Raw genomic sequence first — 15,505 nt, 5'->3', positions numbered from 1 at the left:
TCAGCTCAAGGCGAGCGCTATACTTCCTGAGCCACAGCATCACTTCCGGTTTTCTAGTGATTTATTGGAGATCAGAGTCTCACAGGCTTTTCTGCCCAGGCTGGCTTTGGAATGGGATCCTCAGATTTCAGCCTCCTGAGTAGCTAGGATTAGAGGAGTGAGTCACTGGGCCAGGCGCATGAAAACTTTTTTTTTTTAATTGTGAAATACCGTACAGAGGGGTTACAATTACATGGGCAAGGTAATGAGTACGTTTCTTATCAAGCATTGTTGCCTCCTTTGTTTCCCCTTACCATCCCTGCCCTCCCTGCCCTCCCAATTCTTCTCCCCCACCCCTCCCCTCTTCCCCCAACCCCTGCCAGACAAAGTAAGTTGCCATACTAAAAAAAGAACCCACTGTCATCTCTCCGATTCACGTGTTTATTAGCAGTGTTTTGTGATGGAGAGTATAGGAATAGAATTTTGGATTTTCTTATGTTTCTTCATTAAACTTCTATAGGCTTATGAAACTCTTAAGTAATAGCAACGAATCTTTGGCTAGGGATTGGAAACGTTTTTGTTTTTTTTTCTTCATGTATATCATCTCTCCTTGGACAAATTGCAGTCATGACTTTAGTTTCCTACAGAGTCGTCTGAAAAAGAGTATCAGGTGCTACTTTGCTCAAGCAAAAATGTGTCATCATGAAATTATATGTAATATTGTATGCTTAAGTTATCTGTTTATAAAAAGAGACGATGATGCTTAATAAAAACTAACATGTTAACTAATTATAAAGTCCAGGAGCTCTATTTTATCTTATTAAAATTTGTTGCATTCAATTTGAGCTTTAAATAGAATAATGTATAATTCCATAGATTTTTCTATGTTAATTTATTGTTTATGAGTAACTTTTCCCACATTCCTACATGACATAATTCTTCTTTGACTCTGCAAAGAAACCTGCTTTAAAAGATTCAGACTAGGACAAAAAAAAAGATTCAGACTAGGTTGCCTTAGTCTCCAGTGAAATATCATGAGAATTTTTTTCTCTTGGTCTTTCTTCCCCCCCTTTTTTAAATGTCATATATTTAATACTTAAAGTACACACAATACTAAATAACTTATTTGTGTTCTTTACAGAGCTTGGAATAAAAATTAGTGCTGTGTGCATTCTCAGCAAGTGTTTTGCTACTGAAATACATCCCTAGTTCTCAATAACTTTTATGTTGAATAAAACAAATCATCTTTCTTCTGTTGGCTACTAGAAGAAACAAATTTTCCACTTCCTTATTTAATTGTAAAAGTGATGTACATAAGGGTTACAGTTACTAAGTCAAGTAATGAGTACATTTCTTTTTGAAAAGTGTCACTCTTCCCTCCCTCATTTTCTCCTAGTTTTTCCCTACTGACCCTCGCCCCTTGCTATATAGTTCAATTCCAACATAGTGTCTAGTATTACTGCTGAGTTACTTTACCCTTTGTCCAACTGTTTCTGTTTCTCTTCCCCAAATCTGATAAACTTACATGTAAGACAAAGGGTGCAGAAATAAAAACAAATTTTCCATGTCTAATACTGATTTTTATATAAATAGAAAGCTTGGTGAGTATGAGATATAGTGGTAAACAATTTGTGCAAGGAAAATGGGCCTAAGGGAGAAGACTCCACAAATAATTCTGTACACATGTTTTTTCTCAAGTGTTTTGCTTTTGAATGTCTGTAAGTGAAGATGTTAAAAGATAAAGTTTATTCTCTCTTGTCATGATCCTGATACTTACAAAGGATAATTACAAGATAAAACTCTTTATATCCTAATGAAAGGAAGTGACATGAATGAAAGGGTGAATATTTTGATCAGATTTTACTAGTTTGAAAAGTGATAATTATTTAGTTGAAATACACCAAATACAAAACCTGGAATATATTGGTTGATATCATGATGTTATTTCTTTGCTATAACTAGAAGATGAATTTTTCTTCCTTTCCAATATCTTTCTTTTTAGTTAATGGAAATCTAAAGAATAGCCTGAGACAACTAACAAAGGGTCAAGAGAAGGGATGGTTAAAATAATGTGACTTATAATTTAAGAGAGTAGGACCTGTAACTCTGTGTTTAGCCTGGATTTATTCTGAAGACCTGTAAGAATCTAGGAAAACTATTTTATATCCCCGAGTCTCTTATAAGTCCTACTTGACTTTGCTTTACTCAGGCATTGGTGAGGAAATGTACCAAAAATAGAAAGGTTTAGAGGTGTGCACAAACTATACAATCACAGCTTATCAAGACATCAAAGATCATTCAACAATCTGAAGAAAAATATGTTCTCAACTCACTGGACAATGTCTCTTATGAGTGCTAATCTTAGTGGAAACAGTACTAACCAATTCTCTTGTCTAGAGAGCAAAGGTCAACAAGACATTAGGAGGTAGTTCTCATTTAGGTTCAGGTGAAACATTAGAGCTTGATGTATGGCAAAAACATATTCTACTTAAATAAAATAGAAAATTGACCAATGACTGGATGTAAACTTTTTTTCAGAATTATACAAGTTATCTAGTTAACACCAGTTCATAACGAAGAGAGCAATTGTTATTGCATTTATCTCTAAGAATAAAATGCCTTCTTTAAACATGACATAATACCCACATATCTAAAGAGCAATCCCAAACAGAGAAATAAATAACTTTGCAGGGAATTCTTAGAAGTCATATGACTTTAATAGTTCTGTTCATTTAAGCATCTACTAATTCTTGTTGGCTTGGGTATTTTTTCCTTTGTTGTTTTGTAAGTTTGTTTTACTAATCAAAATCTAAATAATCTTCCTAAATAATCAACAAACATCTGATTTCTACTTTCCCAAATCTCAACAACATGTTTCAGCTAAAGTGGAGATAGTGAAGTTGAAACTACACAGTCGACTTCTAAAAATGTGAGGTCTTAACCTTAAAATTTCCATACCAGGATGACTTATTTCATTATATATTTGGTATATATTTCCATGTGTTTATTTTGATTAAAAACCAAAAGCCATTGTAGATTCACATTTTAGACAACAATTTAAAATTTTGATATGTTTATGTTAACTTTTTATGTTCACACTTATGAGTACAATGTTTCTTAACCTGTGTTACCCATTTCATGATTCTCTTCCACCACTTCCATTCCCACCGACCCCTCTATTGTCCTAGTTTCAGTTTAACATACAGTGTTTTGATTTCTTCCCTTTCTTAACTTCAATGAGTTTCAATGTGCTAATGCCATACACTGTAATTTATAATTTTAGTGATGCTAATATCATCATGAATTGATGGACTTGAGTAATTAAAATGTTTCTGTAAATTACATTTATTATTTTTTCTTGCCTACATTGCCCCATTTTGGAGCCAATAAAATGCAATTTGTTAAAACACATTAAATATTCTATTTTTACAATCACTTGAAGTCATTTTCTTTCTGTGAAATTGGGTTATCAATTGATTATATAATTAGGTTTATTTACTTGTATTTCTTATCCATTTCTTTTTCTTTCAATTTTTAGTCATTTCCTTTTATTATTTTGATTTGATGTTATTTTTCAAAATACAAAATGAATTGTACAACATTTGAGGGAAGTGTAGTTTAAGCACTTTCTTAATCAGTTTGGTCTTAAGGAGTTTTAAGGAGATACAAGAAGAAACTACCATGATCATGCCAAGAAAAGTGCCTCAAAGGTGAAATAATTTTAGCTAGTAGTAGAAGGAATGAGGAGAAGGAGGAAGACTCAGGAGAAGGATTCAAGAGAAAGGCGAGGAGGGGGATAAGGAAGAAGAGAGGGAAAAGGGGGATAGGAAGAGACAGAATTCATGAGTGTGAGATCACGTTTTCTCCCCATGATTAGAGACCAATAATTTCAGTGGGGAAATGGCTTGCCTGAGGAGACAGGGGAGCAGGGCTGCTCCAATTATTAATAGAAGGCAAACAAGTACTTTAACAAGTGTTTTAATATGTCTAGTTAGTACTGGAAGAAGCAGCTGACAGGGAAATCCCTATAGGCAGATCTGAAAGGTATTATTTATTAAAATCAAATGATGCTTAATAGTGAATATTTTTGTCTTTAAATCATGCTAAGAGCTAATTTGATGCACTAGGTAACTTAGACATTGAATTTATCACATGATAGAGTAGACTCTAGTCTTTTATCATTTTTGTTTCTTTTGACAAGTATCCACATAGCTTCCTTGCCCATTATTAGTTGAGTTATTTAGGGGTTTAAGTTTTTGAGCTCCTTGTATATTCTAATTATTAGATCATTGTTGAATATTTAGATAATTGTTGAATGGCAAAGATCTCTCACTCTGTAGGTTTTTGTAGCTTGGTAATTCTATCCTTTGCTAGGCAGCTTTATGGCGTGATGCAATCTTATATACGGAGGTAACAGAATTCTAGTCAAGAAGCTCATAACTGTGGCAATAAATTCTAGCGTTTTCCCCAACTTCTTCCTATGGTAGTTTTAAGGTTGCAAATTACACTGAGGTCTTTGGTCCACTTGAATTGATATTTCTATGTGCTGAGAAACAGGTATCCAATTTCAGTCTTTCGCCTGTGGATGTCTACTTGGAAATGTGAATTTCAAATCATTGAACATTTTAGTTTCTATGCAAAGATAGGATACTGATTCAACCATAAAATTATTTTGTTTTACTTGGGGAATATAGTACTTTGAGATGATGAAGTCTCTAACAACTTCAAGTTTGGAGTATTTGCTTTGAATACTACCTGCCCAGCTGATGAAATGTAGGGGGTGGAGAAACCATGAGATGTGAATGTTCGTTGACTGGATACTGAAGCCTCTGCTGATCAGAGTGAAGACTAGTTGGGAAACAACTATACATTTGGAGAAATACAAACAAGAATGCTAGAAACTTTATTTTGACACAAAAGCCATTGAAATGAATAAGATCGTTTCCTCCTGGGCTGTCGCCACAGAGACTGCTTTGCAGATAGAAACAAAAGTTTGCCAGACAACTGTTCCTGAGAACAAAGTTTTTGTTTTTATTTTGAGTTATATTTTTGTTTGATGGGAAAGATCTCAATAGTCAAATAGATTTGCTAGAATTGTTTTTGCTGTCCAGCTTCTGCCACATACAAAAGCCAAGAGAACATTCTATATAATTACCATATATAGATGATTTAGGTAAATGGGAAGCCATAGGCTCACAGAGAGACAAAAGTAAGAATTCATTTTTATGATAAAAATGAGTGGGGAAGGAGCTTTTTAAAGCGGTCTTCTCTTGCCATTTCACTGCAAGACAATGTTAAATATACATAGTGTGTGACTCTTCTTAGTTCAGCTGTCATCTTCACAAGAAGGTGTTTATACCTGTGTCTCCAATCTAAATTCTTACTCTGGATTGAGACAGTAAACAGGATAAAACATAATCACACCCTTCCTTCTCCCCCCACCATTCATTCACATGAGCAATAACAGAAACAAAATAGTTTTTCATAAATATGATGTTCAGAACTTCTGCACCAATATTCCAACTTGGAGCTATTGGTTTGTTTGGAGACTTAATGTTTCCCTTAACTATCATTTCAAAAGAATACAATTTGATGTCAACACCATTCCAGTCTTAAATAATAAATTTAAGCTTATGTTAATAAGTCTTCCCTCTACATGTAACATGTAAAGGTTAAGACCTTTCTTTGTAAGTGCCCTATAAAATACAAACAAACAAACACAAAAGCAAAAATTCTCCTTAGATGCTGGAGCCTGCCAGCAACGAAAGGGAATCCTGAGTTAGGAGGCAAGGAAGTGGAAAAATAAAGACATAAGACAAAGGATGGGGTCAGGAGGTCTGTAGCTTAAGACTGCCTCACCGTTTATTTTTAACTTTCCCTAATACATACAATTAGAAGTTAAGAGGTAACATAAGGTTACAATAGTCCAGAAAAACAAGGAAAATTTCAGTAAAAACAGAGTGCAGTAAAAAAACAAGACAAAGTCAACTGGTAGAAAGCAAAACAAACTGCACATAGCAAAGCAATCCCGGGGCACCTGGTGTTTTTTAAGTAAGCCAGTTCCTTGTAGGAGCCTTCAAGTGAGCACCCAGGTCAAGATGACCTTTAAACTTTACTGTGGACTCCCAACACTTAGATCTGCAGAATGACACATTTAGGCTTGGGAAGAGGACCATGGTTCCTTCTAATGAGATGTTAACTAAGATTACTCTCCCTATTTGAAAATTGTCAAAAGAAATCCGTTAAAAAAATGGCTCCATCAGTGTGCTCAAAACTATAAAGAGAAGGCAGCAGGGGGAAAAAAGTGAAAGGCATCTCCCAAATAACATGGAAAATGGAGGTAATCCTTCAGGAAAAGTTGCCAGATGTCACAGAGAGCCAATGAAAGATGGAAGGTAAGAGAATTCTCTCCTTCTGAGAAACATGACAGTGAGAAATAGCATTGGGACAAAAGAATACCATATAGGATTTGTCCAGGAGAAAGGAATTCCAGCTAGTATAATTGGGAAACCATTGGAGTAGATAGTACTTGTAAATGGATAACTATAAAGTCCTGAGAAACAAGCATTATAGGAGCAGAGCAGTTATTGCACAATTATTCACTATAATAAAAAAACATTATGCCTGGGGCAGAGCACAGGATGATCAGAATAACATGATCATAAAAATGCACATCTTCTACGTTTTTCCAACAGTGAGGCATAGGATCTTTTTCAACCATTCTCATTTGGCCTTCATCCATTTGTCTAAGAAGTATCTTATCTTGTTGATGGTCCAGCAGCTTTTGACTTAGAAACTATCCTCTGGGATGACTAGCTCCTTCCTAGTACCATCAAGCCACCTCATCACACAGATTTTTCAAAAACTGTTTCAGTGTCGAAGTATCTGCAGGAAGGACAAAACATAAGCAACTAGATATAATGATACTACTACTACTAACAAACATTTAGGGACTAGGGCATATGGTAGAGTTTCAACAGGGAGTAAACAAGGCTGATGGCAGCTGAGACTCTGAGTTCAAGTCCCAGTCCTGGCACAATAGTTTAAAAGAACTTGGAAAAGAAGAACAAACATAATTGTTTTTTTTTTTTTTACCATGATGGTGTTTTTTGAGATTGAAGGAAAGTCTGTCCTAACACCCTAACACAGATAATTGCCCAGAGCAACAGACGGTGAATAGTTGTCCATATGAAGTGAAAGTCCAGCTACAGGAACTTATCCATTTTAATGGACATCTTCCATTTCCTTTTCTTCACCTAGATTTGGTGACTGTGCTTTGCAGGAAGAAATTTGGTTATTCATAGATGTATACATTGTGAAATTTTACTGGCATACTTGATTTGGAAATAGCATCTGCCTTTCTTGTGATCTTTTTTTTTGCTTACAAGGAGTTTTCTGCAGGAAATCATTCTTGATCTATTAATGACACATTCTAACAAGTGTTATTTTCTTGTCAAACTTTTCATTCCTCTCATGACTAGAGGACAGAGATTACCTCAAAACTCAATTATGAAGTTATGTCTTCCTCCCCCTTGTATCACAACTTCTCTATGGGATTCAGATTCACCTGTAAAGTGGACACCCACCTGTCCTAGACATTGAAAATTTCTATTAATTCTATCTCCATGTTCATCCTAAGTGAAGCACATTGAGTTAGTTAATTCTTTACAAAAATATAAATATCTTTATTTTTCCAGCCTATTAACTCTTTCTAATTGAGGGTAGTGACCCTATTTATGGGAATGACAGACTCTGAGATATTCAGGTAGGAAATGTTTTTAAATATGAAAGGTTACTCTTAACATTCCCTAAAGAATCTAACAATCTACAAAAATATAATGACTTTCCTTCTAAACTACTTATTGTGCTTTATACGTGCAGTTTTCACAAGTATATGGTTTATTTAATGACTAGAAAAATATTGATAATCTAGCTACTCAAGAGGCCGAGATCTGAGGATCATGGTTCAAAGCTAGCCTGGGCCAAGAAAGTCTGTGAAACTCTTATCTCCAATAAACTACTCAGAAAATCAGAAGTGACACTGTGGCTCAAGTGGTAGAGTACTTGCCTTGAGCTGAAGAGCTGAGAGACAGCACCCATGCCCAGAGATCAAGCCCCACGATAGAAAAAAAAAAAAAAAAAAGAAAATATTGATAACATTGATAACATTGATTCTTTTTCTCAAATTGTCCTTTCTCTAAAAATCATCCAACTTGGTTTTTTTTTTTTTTTTTTTTTTTCAATCGTTAACACTGCCAAAAACATCACCTGAGTGCTTTGGGGCATTAACAAGGAAGAATTGCTTGTGTGCAAACACCTGCCACCAATTGGAGAAGAATTAAGTTCTCTACCTACCTTCCTGGAAATTTTAGTCCACTTCAAATTAGAATAGGGAGAAAACTCCTTAGGGAAATCATTGGACTTTTTTTTTTTCTTTTAATTTTATTTTATTTTATTTGAGAACATACTGTACAGAGGGGTTACATCAACTTGGTTTTTCTTATATCTGAATATGTTTTTTTTACAGTTACACTGTAAAGTGTAAGACTTTTAAACTACTTTATCATTGTAACAATCTGGCTTGTATAGGTCTGTTCCACTTCCTAGAACTAAGGTGGCTACATATTTGCTATCACTTTGTGAGAATGGAGTCAGGACAAGTGATAAACTTTGCAAGTGGTTTGGATAAGATGCATCACCTAAATCCTAACACATCTGAAATGTACCCCGATGAGGTGGACCCAAAGAAAGTATGAGATAATAAAAATGGATTGCTTTAGGACACACACACACACACACACACACACACACACACACACACAAAAGATGCATCACCTGTGTATGCACACAGGCAACTTGACCTTGTCTGTTCACACCAAAATCACTCTAGGTAATGTTATTGCATTGCTGTTTATTATCTTGATGCTCATCAAAGATTCACTGGTAATCATTGTTCGTGTAAAAACATACCCATTGAAAAATTCCATTCTGTAAGTAACTTCATTGGACTTTTACATAGAAAAGTCATAAAATCATAATAAACCTTACCATTTACTAACATCTATTTTGATTATTTCACCGACATAGTTGAGAATGATAATACAGTTTAAAAATAAAAGAAATCTCCCTTAAGGAACATATTTTAAAATAATATAAATGAATGTTTGGTGTGTTTGCAAGGAAATTATTTCTAATTGATTCCAATTAGTTGACTTTAAAGCTTCTCTATTATTACTTCAAAGGTTAAGTTGAAAATCGAATAAACAAAACTAGATAAATAGCTAGCTTACCTACTCATATTTGGATCATTTCTTCTGTACTTTCTGACTGAAAATAATTAACTTGCATGATTTTTCCCAGTTTATTAAGGAGCCTATAACACCCACAGGTGAATTATTATAAACAATTATGTTCATCTTAAGCATTCCTATTCATATATATTATCTAAGCCTTTGGAAAAAGTGAATTTATTCCATGTTAATTAGACTAATGCTAAAAATCACACCAGAATCAAAGCATCATGTTGCTCAAAATTCACCTCCTTTTGTGACATAAATATGTTATAAGTATCTTTATCTTTGCATAATGAGTCATAAACATATCATCTTTCCATACATCTATAACTAACAAGATGTGTGTGTGGCCAAATTTACCATACAGTACATAAAGCAAAGAAACTTTTAAGCCATCTAATTTTCAGTTGCCACTCTATATCTAGAATTTTTTGGTCTACAACTGTATTAAACTCTTTTAATAGAGACATTTAAGTCATTTTAGGAGACTCCATGTGGAATAACTGTGGCACATGTTATTTATTCCTCTATCAAAAATTTTTAAAAAGCATGCTGATTTATAAAGGGTAAATGATAAATTGCTGTATTTGTTTACTGCAAAGGATAATGTTCTCTTCAGAGAGTACTATTTCCTTCTGGTACTATTTCTTTTCTCTTTAGTATCATCATGCCATTTTCACTATAGTGATTACTTATACATTATTTATTCAGATGACTTTTTGTATACAATGATGTTTTATATATCCCCTCTTTGTTTTTTAGAGTTTGTGATATTGGTCTATATTCACTCCTGTAATTAAACACAATTTCTAATAAAAAGATGATAACCTCCAAACTGCATCCACATTCTTCTTGAGATTGAAGTCACTTGCCACAAAGAATGAAAGAACACAAAATTTTTAGAATTTTTTCCATTTCTTTGTATTTTCCTTAGACCTGAATTTATCCTGAATTTTTAAATTGTCTTCATCATTAAAATATTTTATATTTGCAGATGGGAAGATTGTATCCTAAGAAGATACTCTCTTTTAACCATATTCACAAAATTCTAGCTACTCTGAACATTAAGAAATAAGAAGTATATTTCAGCCATATTTTGAGATTTCCAGAAAATTTCTCAGCCTTTGGAACCACTCAGCAAAAAAAAAAAAAAAAAACCCATATTGAACTGAGTTTAAAATTATAATTAGCAGAGTAAAGCTAATTCTAATTGTTGTGATAAATACAGTATCTGTTTTAAAAATATGTTATAAAAGTGCAATTCTCTGCCTACAGTTAATAGTCTTATGTGAATTTACCACATTTACCATAATAGCTAGTCTAGAAATCCCAAAAGACATCTCTATACTGATTTATTGTCTATGCTGTGAAAATATTCAAAGTAATTTATTCCTTCGGGGATGTTTTGGGAAGTTTTGTGTAATTTACTCTTAAGGTAATACATTTAGAGTGACTTTGTTCTCCCTTTGTATTTGTGGTTTCCAACCTTATATACTCAATGGTGTCAGAAATAGCTATTAGACTTTTATTTCTTTCCCTTATTATTCTCTCTTTCAGAGCATATTCAGAGAAGAAAATAGGAATAATATTTTCTCTTGCCTAATAAATCCTTCTCATCCAATAAAATAAATAAGGATAACTGCCTTTATGTATTGTATAAATCAACCTTTGACAATTCTGTCTTCATCTTAGATATTAAGGAAAAAGAAAAATCTGGACACAGTTTTAAGGAGTGGAACTCATCATACACAAGGATATGACTGAAAATAAGAAGCAATCATGACAAATTACTTTTTTGCATGTTACCATTGAATCCTTCTTTCTACGAGAAAGACAGAATTTATTAGCACCCATGTAATTTACTCTGCAGATGACATAACAAGCAAGCTATTCTATTTTCAGAGGCTTAGCCCAGTGAATATAATCAACAAAAAATCATAGAAAAACTCTAAGAATAAGATTTTTTCAAAGATGTTTAAAATTGAAGATACTAACACAAAAAATTACTTCAAATTAGTTGTTTTCTCCAAATTAAATATACAAGAGTGTATTCTGATGATTGATAATTTTTGTCAGCTTTTCCACTCTTAGGCTATATATATACACACACATATATATATATACATATACATATAAAAGATTCTGTAAGAGGGGTTATAGTTACATGAGTAAGTACTGAGCATTGTTACCCTTCCATTGTTTTCCCCTATCATCCTTTCTCACCCCACCTCCCCAACTCCTCCACCCCCCCCCCAAGTTGTAAAGTTTGTTTTCAACAGTGTCTTGTATCTCATTGTTACAATAGGTCAACCTGTATCCTTATTTTGTTATTTCCCTTCCCCTCTCCAAATTAGAAAAATGTATATATAAGATGTAGGGCACCAGAATCAAATAGAGTGAAAACAGGGGTTATACCATGGGGGAAGAACATACAAAATAAACAAAAAAATCACATAGTACATATGCTTCATGAATTTGCATGTCATCCTTGAGCAGGGGCCATGTTAATCTTCTCTGTATCATTCCAATTTTAGTAATATGTGCTGCCGAAGCGAGCACTTAGGATGGTTTAAAGTGTCAAATGTTTTCTTAGAAATGATGGGTACAATATTAAAAGACTAAGTAATTTCATTAAATCTTATTACATGAATTCTCAATTATACCAGAGACTTCCTATGGCCTCATTGAGTAAACATCTAAAATGTATTACTAAGCTTGGCAATTACTTTTTATCAAATGTATTTGTTTCCTCATAGTCTCTAACCATTAACTATAAATTCTTTGGGATGTTGAAAGTTTGATTATATTAACAAGTGAAAAAGCAGACAAACAATGTGTCATTTCTGAAAAGAAAATCATTTTTCCTTTGGTATTTCTTACTTCCTAGTAAATTCAATCAGATGAAAATATTTAAGCATTATACAAACAATTAAATAAACAAAGATTGCTAGATAACAAGGGCATAAGTTGTTAGTGGAACAATTTTAAAGGTTATTAAAAAACACAAATGTTAAAATTGGTAGAAGCAAAGGAAGTTTTTTTGTTAAACTTATATAAATTGATATTTTGTGTGTGGAAGCAGATAATGATGGAATGATTGAAGTAGAATTTAACATTTATTCCTATCCATCCAAGACTATAACTTTCTATGACTTTGCTACACCTTATCTATATAAACTGTCTGCAATAACTAAAACAGAATCAATGCAGTTTAATAGAATTATATTTGTCTCAGTATTTGTTATTTATTAATATGCAATATTCTCTTACACATTCAATACTTATTAAACATGGTGCATGATGCACTGTATTGGGACCTGAAAATAAAGAATAGACAAAGTACCAGAATTTCCCTCTGGTGTCTCATGGAATCCGTAGAAAAAGTGATGCCTTAGTGATAATAAAAACAATAATACCTGGGCGCTGGTGCCTCACGCCTGTAATCCTAGCTACTCAAGAGGCTGAGATCTGAGGATCACGGTTCAAAGCCAGCCTGGGCAGAAAAATCTGTGAGACTCTTATCTCCAATTAACCACTAGAAAACCTGGAAGTGGGGCTGTGGCTCAAGTGGAAGAGCTCTTTACTTGAGCTGAAGAGCACAGAGATAGCACCCAAACCCAGAGTTCAAGCCCCACGACGACAAAATAATAATAATAATAATAGAAGTATGTGTGAAAATCAGTGATGGTACAGAATAGAAGTTGGTTTGCTCCATATAGTAAGATCAAAAAACTTGACTGGGAGAGAGTGAGGGAAGGGGTGACACTGTGCAAAAAGAAATGTACTCTTTACTTGATTTACATAATAGTAACCCCTCTGTACTTTACCTTTATAATAATAATTAAAAAACTAAAATAAAAAGGAAGATCTGAGTTGGGGTTTGAAGCATAATTAAAAAGAACTGGCACCTAAATATGACAGAAAAAAATTGCAAGAAGTCTTAGGATGTGTTAATATATAAAAATGTAGAAATAAATTGAGCTATTCAGTGGGACTGAAAAATTAATTCAGAAGATAAGAGTGATGATGGAAAACGTGAAGCATCACCATTTCTGGCAGCAAGCTGGAAACTGCCCAAATGTTTATCAACCAGTGAATAGATAAACAGAACGCAATATACTATAAAGTGCAACAAAAAGGATAAACTGCTTATAACACAGAAATGGATAAATATAAAATAATTATGTTAAAAAAGAAGAAAAACAAATATCTAAATTACATAATCTTATATACATGAAATATAAACATTCTATGTATTTCTAGATATTACAAACTTATTCTTACAAAAAGTGAGATTTGATGTTCCTTAGGGAAACAGAGTAGTATATGAATGAATAGACAAATTAAAAAGGATCACAAGAGCTGGGTGCCAGTGGCTCAAAGTTGTAATCCTAGCTACTCAGGAGACTGTGATCTAAAGATCCAAGTTCAAAGCTGGCCCAGGCAAGAAAGTCCCTGTGAAACACTTATCTCCAATTAAACACTTAAAAACTGAGAGTGGCTCTGTGGCTCCAGTGGTAGAGTGCTAGCCTTGAGTGCCAAGAGGCTCAGGGACAGCATCAGGCCTTGAGTTCAAGCCTTGCAACCAACAACATCAACAAAGGACCACAAGAAAAGAAAACCTTAGGATAATCTTGATTGTGATGAGAATTTCATACATGTGGGCACACACACATGAACAACATAAACAGGCACAGTTTCTTGAATGAATTTGAAAAATATTACTTGTAAAAATAGACAACAAAATATAGTAACCTTTAGGATGTACAGATAAAAAAGAAATCTCAGGGGATGTAGCCAAAAGGGAACCCTACTACAGTGTTGGTGGGAGTGTAAACTTGTTCAACCATTCTAGAAAGCAGTATGGAGGTGCCTCCAAAGAGTACACATGGACCTCCCTTATGACCCAGCAATCCCACTTCTGGCTATTTACCCAAATGACCACAAAAAAAGTCACACTAAAGCCACCAGCACAACTACATTTATCACAGCATTATTTACCATAGCTAAGATATAGAACCAACCCAGATGCCCCTCAGTATAATATACAATACCCTGGGTATTGTATATACGTTTATACGTTTAGCTGAACTAGGGAAGGGAAGGGGAACAACAAAATGATGAGACAAAGGACAAAGGGGGAACCTATGCAACAGCGATACTCACAGGACAGTAGGTAGGAAATGATCTGTACAATTCAGGGGAAGGCATTGTAGGGGAAGGAAAGTGGTAGAAAAATGAAGGAGCGGGTAACAAGTTAGGCAAGAAATGTGCTCACTACATTACTTATGCAACTGTAACCTCTATGTACATCACCTTGACAATAAAATATTTAAAAAAGAAAGAAATCTCAAGATAGTCTAGGTATTGGGATCTTCAGAATAAAAATAATAATTATTATTTTCAAATGCATTTGGAAAATTTCTTTATTCTGTGTCATAAAAAGTCAACTAATATCTAAAACTGAATTTTCACAGAATATCTTCTCAGAAAAATTACCCTAGAAACCAGCATGATCTTTAGAAAATCCTGAAGTATTTGGAAATTGAATATGCTTCTTAGTAACTCGTGGAGCAAAGACATAGAGAAATTAGAAAATATTTACAACTGAATAAAATTAAAAGAGACCAATCAAAATTTGTAGTAGACAATTAGTGCAGGCTTTAATGACCAATTTGTAGGGTTTCTTTTGTGGCGGAGGGAAGGGGGGGGATTAGTACTAGGCTTTTAACTAAATGTCTTGTACTTATTAAGCAAACACTTCCCCTAACCCTTTTATCTTAGGTTGCCTTCCAGATAGGGCCTCACACCCTTGCCCAAGCTAACTTTGTACAGTGATTATCTAATCTTTGCCTCCTGCATTGCTAGGATTGCAGATGTTAGCCTCTATGCTCAGCCCAAATTTACCACTTTAAATGTTTGTTAAATCAAGGCAGAAAGGTTTAAGATCAATTATTGAAATTTTTGCACTAAGAAGACAGAAAAAAATGAGCAAAGTAAGCCAAGTGAGGAAGAAAATAATAAACATAAGGACAGAATCAATTAAGTAGAAAAGATAGAAGCAATTAATAAAATTATCTCTGCCAAGAAATAATACTTTGTGAACATTCATAAATATTGATATATCCATAGTAGGACTGATCATGAAATAAAGAGAACTAGAAAAAATAACCAATATTGGGAGTGGAGAGAGACCTACATCCTATAGACAATACAAGGGTAGTTGAAAATAT

General features: G+C 33.8%; 1 non-coding gene across 1 annotated transcript; it reads right to left on the bottom strand.

Moving 5' to 3' along the window:
- Positions 1 to 11,723: 11,723 nt before the first annotated feature.
- LOC122111970 lies at positions 11,724 to 11,831 on the bottom strand. Its single transcript, XR_006148068.1, has one exon. It is a non-coding gene; the product is annotated as a U6 spliceosomal RNA (small nuclear RNA).
- Between the last annotated feature and the right edge of the window lie 3,674 nt (positions 11,832 to 15,505).

This window comes from Dipodomys spectabilis, unplaced genomic scaffold (assembly GCF_019054845.1).
Source record: "Dipodomys spectabilis isolate Male_0828 unplaced genomic scaffold, ASM1905484v1 ptg000089l, whole genome shotgun sequence".
Taxonomy (NCBI): Eukaryota; Metazoa; Chordata; class Mammalia; order Rodentia; family Heteromyidae; genus Dipodomys; species Dipodomys spectabilis.
The sequence above is the reverse complement of the archived record's forward strand: the minus strand, read 5'-3'. Positions and strand labels throughout refer to the sequence as shown.